This window comes from Nyctereutes procyonoides, unplaced genomic scaffold (genome assembly GCF_905146905.1).
Source record: "Nyctereutes procyonoides isolate TBG_1078 unplaced genomic scaffold, NYPRO_anot_genome, whole genome shotgun sequence".
Lineage (NCBI taxonomy): Eukaryota > Metazoa > Chordata > Mammalia > Carnivora > Canidae > Nyctereutes > Nyctereutes procyonoides.
In genome coordinates this window covers 35,410,245-35,420,507 of record NW_026575121.1, presented here as the reverse complement: position 1 = coordinate 35,420,507, position 10,263 = coordinate 35,410,245, and the positions used below count along the sequence as shown (strand labels likewise).

At 35.0% G+C, this 10,263-nt stretch overlaps 2 pseudogenes; both read left to right on the top strand.

Moving 5' to 3' along the window:
- Positions 1-2,507: 2,507 nt before the first annotated feature.
- LOC129516470 (eukaryotic translation initiation factor 3 subunit E-like) lies at positions 2,508-3,804 on the top strand (annotated as a pseudogene).
- Positions 3,805-9,141: 5,337 nt separating this feature from the next.
- Positions 9,142-9,770, top strand: LOC129516641 (dual specificity protein phosphatase 19-like; annotated as a pseudogene).
- Positions 9,771-10,263: the final 493 nt, after the last annotated feature.

The window sequence follows — 10,263 nt, the reverse complement described above, 5'->3', positions numbered from 1 at the left end:
CTGAATTAGATGTCTTCCCTTTCAAGAGAATCAGATATAATGAGTAATGGAGAAAAGATAATTTCTAGTTTCTTTGTATTTAAAATGGCTCAGTTAAATACTATAAGTCAACAAATATCGTTTGAAATTCCTGATTTTGTCTATTTTGAGGGACTAAGAGTAAAATTGAAGCAAGGGGCATGTATTTTAAAACAAACATCATTATTCAGTATTTAGTTGATACAGAAAAAAACATATATTTGTTTAACTTCTCAACATGATTTAATTCAGCAAACAATCATTGATTTTCTATGTTGTATAATGCTTGGTCCTTTGTGTTACCAGAGGTACAAAAATGAATAACTTGTAGTTCTTAGCTTCACTGATCTCATACTCTACTAAATAAAACAGATTCATAAGCTGCCACACAAAATATCAAAAAGCAATTTTATAAAAAAGGAACAAGGCTCTCAAACTTTAGCTGGCATCAGAATTACCTGGAGGAATTGTTAAAACCTAAGTTGATTGGCCCTACCTGCAGAGTTGCTCATTTAGTAGGGCCCAGATCATCTGAATTTCTAACATGGTCCCAAATTATACTTACGTTGCTGATCTTGGAATGATACATCTAAAATCACTACTTTAAGACTATGATAAACAGAATTATTTATTTGTACTTTAACTGTTTAACAAAGGAAAATTCTCAGGAGACATGAACTTGCAGTTTAATAATTCATATAAATTTGATAGAAAGATGAAAAATTAACAATTATATTAGAAGGAAATAGATTTAAAATAGAATATTGGAATCAAGTGTAGAAAGTGTGGTTAGACTATGAATGAATGTATTTGATTACTAGAAAGGAATGATATGTAAAGCAGATTTAGTGAAATTTTATATATGAGTAGCAAAATAAAATCTGTATGTAATAAGCAAGTATACTCTATTAGAGTAGCTATAATTAAACAATACCAATTTATGACATGATTGGTTGTAACTGGAACTTTTATTTATTTCTGGTTGTTGTGTAAAATAATGCATCATTTTTGGAAAACAATTTGTCAGGTTTGTTTGAAGATTTTACTTATTTTGAAAGAGAGAGAGAGAGAGAGAGAGAGAGAGAGAGCAAGCACAAGTGGGGAGAGAGGCAGAGGAAGAGGGAGAGAGACAATCCCAAGTACGCTCCCTGTGGAGCCCATTGAAGGGCTCAATCTCATGACCCTGAGATCATGGTCTGAGCTGAAATTGAGAGTCTGTCACTTAACTGACTCAGCCATCCAGGTGGTGCCCCACTCTATCAGTTTTTAATAATGTTAACCATACACTTTGCCAATGACTTGTCCACTTTACTCCCAGATTTAGTGCCAAAAAAATGAAAACACAAGTCAACAAAAAAGATAAATACATTAATGTTTAAGGAAGCTTTATCTATATTATTCTAAAACTGTAAATAACACAAAATCTATCAATGAGCAAATGAGTAAAGAAAATGATCTGCATATACACATACAGGTGAATCTCAAAAACATACTAAGTGAAAAAAGTCAGACACAAAAAGTACTTAATGCAGACTTCCATTTTTTTAAGTTCTAAAAGTAAAGCTAATCTATGACGATTGAAATTATAGGATTGTTTTTCTAGGATTGGGAATGAGAATAAGTGAATAGACATATGCATAAGGAAAACTTCTGGGTTGTGGAAATATTCTATTGCTTGATTGGATGGTCAGAGGTGTAATATCACTAAGATGTATCATACAGGATTTATTGAATGGCTGCATATTGTTGGTAATGATGGAAAATTAAAAAAATATTATGACATGTTTTAAGCCTAGATAAATGAATGTACCATGATGTTAGTGTGTGAAACAGAAAAACAACAAAAACGTAGCATTTATAGGTGTATTCATAATCTAGTAAATTATCATAAATTATTATGTAAATTATCATAAATGTAGTAGTTTAAAGCACACATTTATTATTTCATAGTTTCTGTAACTCAGGAGTCCAGGCAAGACTTAACTGTTATCTCCTTGAGGGCTTACAAGGCTGCAATTGAAGCCTGAGCCAGACTGTCTTCTTTTTCAGAGGCTTAACTGGTGAAAAATCCACCTCTGAGCTTTCTCAATTTGTTGGAATAATTTATTTTCTTATAGCTATAAGACACATGGCAGCTTGCCACTTCAAAAACAGTAATGGAAAGAGACAGGGAAAGGGAGACGGGAAGCAAAAGAGAGCAAGAGAGAGAGATTCTATCCAGGTGGGTACTACAATCTTAGCAATCTTTTGTAAATATAATCACAAGTATCTTATCAACTTTGCATTATTACATTGTTTACAGCAAATCACATGTCTTCTCACACTGAAAGTGAAGGATTATACAAGAATTCGAACAGCAGGAGACAGAGAACCATGGAGGTCACCTTAAAGTCTGTCCTCCATAGTAAGAGTTATTTTAGATTTATTGAATTTGTGCATCTTTCCTATCCCTATGTCAGGAAGGTAGGAGAAATCTTGTCCTTGGCAAGATGCCGGAGAACAAATTGACTATTTCCATTGCACACTTTTTGGATTGGCATCTAGTCTTTCTACCGCTGAGTTTCTCTCCATCAATAGATATATAAAGAAAAAGAATTTTTACAAGGAAAATTTGATCTTCTTAGTGATACCAACATGATAGACTTTTCTAAGAATGTATATAAAACCTTTATTTTGATGATATTCCACATGCTTTACATGAGAAAAGTGCCACATTTGTTGTACAACTGGAATAGCTTCAGGCATAAATTGAACCAATTGTGAAGACATTTGAAGATTCAGAAACTACAAGGCAGATGCAGTCAACCAGAGATGGTCAGATGCTGTTTGACTACCTAGTGGATAGGCAGGGTTTTAAGAAGGAATATTTAGGCAGGAATTTGCACTCTACAGGTATGCAAAATTCCAATATGAATGTTGGAATCACTCTGGAGCAGAAGAATATCTACTTCTTTAGAGTGTTGGTCCCAGCAAAGCAGAAATGATTTGAGTTCACTCAGAGGAAAACTAACCTCTGAAATATTAATGTAAAATTGAGATGCAGTTATGGTTAAAAGGACTATACATAATAATTCTGTGAGTTTTCCATTTCAGTCTCTTTAGCAGCAAACATGGCTCATCCACTGGTCTCTGTTTTCTTCAACTACTTCAAAGGGCACAATAGCATTATTGATCATTCCTTTACCAGCCACCATCTCTTAATGTATTTCAGACAATGCATCCACATATTCTGCACTATTTGACTATAGCCATCATTACAAACAAAGATGTTCAAAAATGCCAGCAGGTGCTAAAATATGTGGTTAAAGTTATTTAACAGAGTCTTACGCATATAAAGACGCAAGTACAGAATATGTTAAATGCTTATATGTTACCTTTGACTTTGACAGGTTTCAGAAAAAGCTGAAGGAATGTGAATCAGCTTTTTGTGAATGACTTGTTGGTGGCTTGAGAAATTCTTGAGAATTTCATTGAAAGTGCTCGCCTCTTCATATTTGAGACTTTTTGTCACATCCACCTGTGTATCTGCATTAACATGTTGGCAGACAAACTGAACATGACTATGAAAGAAGTTAAAAAGTGGATTTTTAATTTGATTAGAAATACAAGACTGGATGCCAAGATTGATTCTAAATTAGGCCATGTGGTTGTGGATAACAATGAAGTCTCACCCTATCAACAAGTGATTGAAAAGACAAAAGCCTTTCATTTAAACACCAGATGTTGGCCATGAATATTGAGAAGAAACTTAATCAGAAAAGTAGGGCAGAAGCTTTTTTTTTTTAAGATTTTATTTATTCATGACACACACACACACACACACACACACAGACGCAGAGACACAGGCAGAGAGAGAAGTGGGCTCCCTACAGGGAGCCCGACATGGGACTCTATCCTTGGTCTCCAGGATCATGCCCTGGGCTGAAGGCGGCGCTAAACCACTGAGCCACCTGGGCTGCCCAGGGCAGAAGTTTCTAACTGGGAAATTCAGGACTCTGACTTCTACTGAAGACTTGTATAAAGACAGGATGAAAAAACTTTGAAATAAAATAATAAAATTATTGTATAAAGGGTAACATATTTTAGAAACAGTATATTTAATATAAATTCTGGAAAATTTGGTATTACATTAAAAATAAGGTAGTAGAACATGGGATTATTTAAGACTACAAATATTGTATAATGTTTAAATAGCATGCTGATAATGGTTCACACTTTCTATTTAATATCTGGTCTATAAAAGAAAACAGCTTGGTGTCAATTGCTCTATTTTGGAATAACATAAGTTGTTTTTTGTTTTTGTTATTTAGTATTATACAGGCAAGGAAAGGAATAAATTTGTCCACCTAGATCATTTTGGGCTATGAAGTTTTAAGAATAATTTTCAGGAAACATGATGAGATTTTTTTTAAAACTGCAAAGTTATGTTCTAGCATAAAACAAGAGCAAGAATGAATATCATTTCTGTACCAGTGGAATCATTGACCATATGTTCTCTTCCCTTGTCCAGGGATAAGTTAAATCATTGTCACAATGCTGATAATCATTTCTGTCAGTCAATTCTCTAGCAATCTGTCTCAAATCCCTACTAAAGGAACATAGATAAAAGATGATCACTTGGCTCAAGATTAATCAGGCTGAGATATAACAGGCAAGAACTTTCCAAACTCCCTGGAGTTTTAATGATAAGGCAAAAGAAACTTTGTCATGGGCCACTCAATTTGTGGGGACTTTGGTGGGGGTCTTTTGGGAATATTGGTAGTAATTTACCAAGTAAAAAGAATAAAATATTAATTATTGATGGAATAATAGTATTTCAGATGTATGAATAAAGCAATTCTAGGCAGATTCTTCAATAGGTAGTAAGTATGAGCAAAAATGAAACAATTGAGAAAATAAGCATAGAAAAGATATAAGGAAATATTTCGAGATCATTTAAAAGTGAATTCAGCTAAAGCAGACATAAAAACCTGCTAAAGATTTTGTAAAGCAATAGTTCCAATAAGAAATCTAACTGAAATGATCAACAACAGAGAACAAGTTAAATTTCAAGTGTAATTTAATCCACTTTTGGTTGAAAATCTCTATTGACTTAGGAAATACAATATTATAGGTAATTATCTCTGAATTTATGGGAGGATTTTAAAGTAGTAGAACCAGATTAACACTGAAACACCTTCAAGTTACATACGAGTTCGGGGATATGAAGCAGTAACAGCAGAGGGAACAGGGTCCAATGCTGGGGCAGAGGACAGCTATATTGTTCCATTAACTCAGTTGCAGAGGACCTGTTGTTGGAAGCAGAGTTGTGTTAGGTAATATATATCTCCCAGTTGATTTAGAATTTCAATTATCTACGTAAAGGTGCAGTTTTTGAAGAATAATTTTTATACCTCACATAGAATTCTCATTGGGGTATATGACCCCCATAGTGTAAGATGTAAATCCCTGTTAAAACTAAACTAAATTTTTAAAAATAATCCTTCTCCCTTTAAGAGCAAAGAGGACCAAGGATATGTGAATGAAACTTATGTGCTGAAACTGACAAAAAAAAAAAATCTAGCCCTTGTCATATATTTGAAGAGGAGGAAGCTCAGGAAAATTGTTATATGTAGAATGATGTTTCAGAATACAAGAGCTGAATTTCTTCTGTAGATATCTTTGTTGTCGTTGTTCAGGGCCAGAAAATAAAAACCAAGGAATAATCAGCTATAGCTGTTAAAAGTAAAATATTTGAATGAGAGAATAAAAAACCACTTTTTCAAATCATTAGTAATTGCATAGGCAATTAGGAAAGCATCAATTATCACACTCAAATATAGACTGACTAGATCATTCCTGAAGCTGACGTTTCATTGAAATGGCACCTCCCTCAAAGATTATTGCACAAAGTAATTTTAGACAAAGACTTGTTAAAAAAATTCACTGGATGGAATTAAACAGGCAATGAGACCATGTTCAAGACTATTGGAATAGGAGTCAAGATTATTGCAATAGGACAGAAAGACTGAACTCAACTCCACTGACATAAAAGGCAGGAGGATTCTTAAACACTGGGATGAGATACTAGAAAAATTCTGGAGGATGTTACAGGAAAAGGAGTTTGGTCAATACAATGAGGCCATCTTGTTTGCTAACTGGTACTTCTTAAGTTGGTCTTCTATCCACTCTCAAAGAGTCGGAGATAAGAAATTCTTTCTTGAGGATTACATTTCAAAGAGATAGCTCCCAGATCCTTGTGAAAAATATTCCTGGGTTTGTAAAACCGGCAAAAGGCTGGATGAAGATTCACATCTAAAAAAGGAGAAAAATTGGGATCCCTGGGTGGCACAGCGATTTGGCGCCTGCCTTTGGCCCAGGGCGCAATCCTGGAGACCCGGGATCGAATCCCACATCGGGCTCCCAGTGCATGGAGCCTGCTTCTCTCTCTGCCTGTGTCTCTGCCTCTCTCTCTCTCTCTCTCTCTCTCTCTCTCTCTTTCTCTGTGACTATCATAAATAAATAAAAATAAAAAGTAAAATAAAATAAAAAAGGAGAAAAATTAATTCACAATTGTAGTTTTTAAAGTAAATAAGAAAAGGAACGTCAGAGTTTGTAGTCAAGAAGATACCTATCTAAAGTTTAGTTGAGCTGAAGGGGAAGAAAGGCTCTGTTCAATATTTTCTTTGTATACACTCAACCAAAATAGCTTTAGTCCTTATATGGAAATTTGAAACTAGTCGTATTTTCCTTTAACAAAATCTATGGAAGGTCTTAGACTTGGAACTGCCATACAAAACACCATTACTACAATACAGAGAGCACTGTGTTTCTACTTGCCACTTTCAATTTACTAAACCATTCAATCTTCTCTGAAGAAAAAAATATATATATGTGTATATATATATATACATACACATATTTGAAGGGCTTATTATAACACATATGCAGCTTGTGAAGTGTTTCTTCTAGAGTTTCAAGGCTTTTGCTGAATTGGCTGAACTTTGTATATTGCAGTAAAGCTAACTATTCTTTTGCTTACACTGCTGTAAATTTTGCTTATTGTTATGTATTATGTATGAAGAAGCACAAATGTACAATGTATCTTTTGCAGGAAGATTATGAACTAAATCAAAAGTATTTCCAATATAAATAATAAAAGAGAAAAGACAATTTACAATATAACCAGAAAAGCTTAGACACACAAATAAAATTTCCAGAGCTACTTCAGAAAACAAATCATCTAAGGCAAATTGTGAGTATAGCGCTTGGTGATTATTAGAACTCACTTGAGATATTTTTCAGTTGATACGTGTAACTTAATGTTGAAACTTTAATTTCTGATGAAAGTTAATCACTCATTTTTTTTTACTTCACTTACATCCAATTGAGGGGGAAAAATAATTTAAAGTATTATCTACAAAAGAAAGGACAGGACATTTAACTTCCTTGTTAAATAGGAAGTTTTCTAAAACCTCACTGGTAATACTAAGTATTCAAACTACAAGTAGAGAAACTATTGAAAGATGCCCATAGAAAAGAACCTTCTTAAACCCTGGATAAGGTCAAGATGACATAACTTTGGCATTTATAGAAAATAACCAAGGAACAAATGACTCCAAATAGAACAACCTTTTAATGTAACTTCTCTCAATTTATTATTTAAATAAACTTGAACTACAACCAATTCTGAAGCAATAAAAGCATTATTTCTCAGTTCTGCAACATTGTTGGCTGTGTAACTTGGACACAAATTGTTCTGTCGCGTTTGCTAAATGATGAATGGTGTCCAATCTCTCTTGGCTAGTATTGATTAGAAATATTGAAAATATATTTAGTAGTCTTTCAGAAAGAAAGGTTTTGGTCATGAATCTAAATGGTGATCTTTCAAATTAAGTGTACATAGACCAGTTGTCTCTGAGAAGAGCAATTTGGGTAATGACCAATTAATTTTGTAGAAGAAACAGACCATTATCAAGCTAGTATCTTTGGTATATTGTATTGTACTAAGAGAGTGGAAAAGTACGTGTGTGTATGTGTGTGTGTGCATTCATGTTTTTGTTTTCTTTTTTGCCTGAAAAAGTGTTTTTTGTGTGTGTATGTATGTGTGTACACAAGCTTTTTACTGAAATTGTTCACTCTGAGTATGCACATTCAAATTCTCGTACCATTACTATCATTTCATTGTACTGCCTCTATGCTTTGTTACTAATTTTATGGTCTTTGAATATTTGAGTCTGAGACACAGATAACCTCAACCTTTTTTCTTATATTTTAGTATCTTGACTTCATCCTAAATCTCACTTATGTTGAAAAAAAAAATACATGTCTTGAATAGAAAATCTCTAAGAATATTTATATTTGATTTGTCACCTCCAGCACTAATGCTCTCTTTTCATTAAATTACCAATGTCAACTTGAAGTCTCTTATAACTGCTTTCATCTTCCAGAACCATAAGACATTTAATTTCCCTGTTTTCTTAAATAACCATCAACAGAAATCATATATATCATATTTGTTTAAAGTTTTTGAATGAGGAGAATTGAAAGGATGTAGTAAGATTTTCAGTAAAGAAAGTTAAGAACTTGTTTATGGTCATACCTCTTTGGTCTCAGGTTACCACCAAATTTTTCTTTATTTTTTTCCTTCCATATATTTGTAGGAATCTCATTTTCTTTCTGAGTTCACAGGCACCGCAGTAAGTCAAATTTCATTTGATATTGTTAGGTGGAGAAATTCACTTCCATTTAGTCAATCATGACAATCTGGCTTATCAAGCCTTTCTTTTTATCAAAAAGAGGCATCAAAATAGGGACGCCTGGATGGCTCAACAGTCAAGCCTCTGCCTTCCCCTTAGGGTGTGATCCTGGGATCCTGTCTACATCAGGCTCCCTGTGGGGAGCCTGCTTCTCCCTCTGCCTCTCTCTCTTTCTCTCTCTCTGTGTCTCTCATGAATAAATAAATAAATCTTAAAAAAAAAGCCATCAAAATATATTTTCTAAATGATTAAATTATATACTTGGATATAATTGCATAACTTTAGAAAAAGAGGAAATCCATGACATGCAGATTTTTGTATTAAAGAGCATCTTGGGCGGGCTCGCCGGCCGCGGGTCGCGGGCCAGGCGCAGGGGGCGCGGGGGATGCACGCCCTTAGCCAGGAAATTTGAGCCTTTTCCCGGAAAGGCCTCCGGAAGCAATGCACCAGGGTGACCTCGCTGACCGGGAGGACCACCATAGAAGCATGGGACGGCGCGCGGGGTGTCGTGGTGGAGGCCGGGCCGCCGGGCCGCGGGGCAGCTGCGGATTTTTGCCGGACCTCAGCCTCGACCTGCGGGTCGCGGTCCTGAAGCCCTGGTTGCTGCTGGGATAGCGTGTCCACGTTGCATTTTCTCGGATTATACACGGGTATAGGCTCCCAAATCATCAAGTTAAAAGGAATGCTTTCGTTAGGGTCACAAGATGCTGCTCATGATCTGGATACTCTGAAAAAGCACAAGGTGACTCACATTCTCAATGTTGCATATGGAGTTGAAAATGCTTTCCCCGGTGACTTTATATATAAGAGCATTTTCTATATTGGATCTTCCTGAAACCAATATTCTGTCTTATTTTCCAGAATGCTTTGAATTTATTAAACAAGCAAAAGCAAAGGATGGAGTGGTTCTGGTTCATTGTAATGCAGGAGTTTCCAGGGCTGCTGCAATTGTAATAGGATTCCTGATGAATTCTGAAGAACCCTCATTTACCAGTGCTTTTTCTTTGGTGAAGAACGCAAGGCCTTCCATATGTCCAAATGCTGGCTTCATGGAGCAGCTTCAAAGATATCAACAGGGCAAAGAAAGCACTAAGTGTGACAACATACAGGAGTTAGAAAGGGGTGACAGTCTGTGAATCACATTCCAGCAGATAAAGGACAACTGTAATTTCTGCATTGGCCCCTACGGCTACCCATCCTTGTTTTTGAAAAGTAGACCAGTAAAAAAAGTAAAAACTTACTTCTGTCTTGCGTTTTTCAAGTAGAAATGGAGGTGAATGGATTGTCTTGAGCTAGAGTATAAATACATTTTTAAGTTACATGATGTTTTCTTTGGTATTATAATGTGTGATCGAATGCTGCTTTGATTTGCTAAGAAAAAATAATGTATTACCAATACTTGATTTCTGTAGAAGAAAAAATTACATTCAAAATCTTTATTCGAGCATGGAAAGGTTAAATCAGTTGATTAAGACTTTTGGTATTTTTCTATTCCAGCAATATTTTC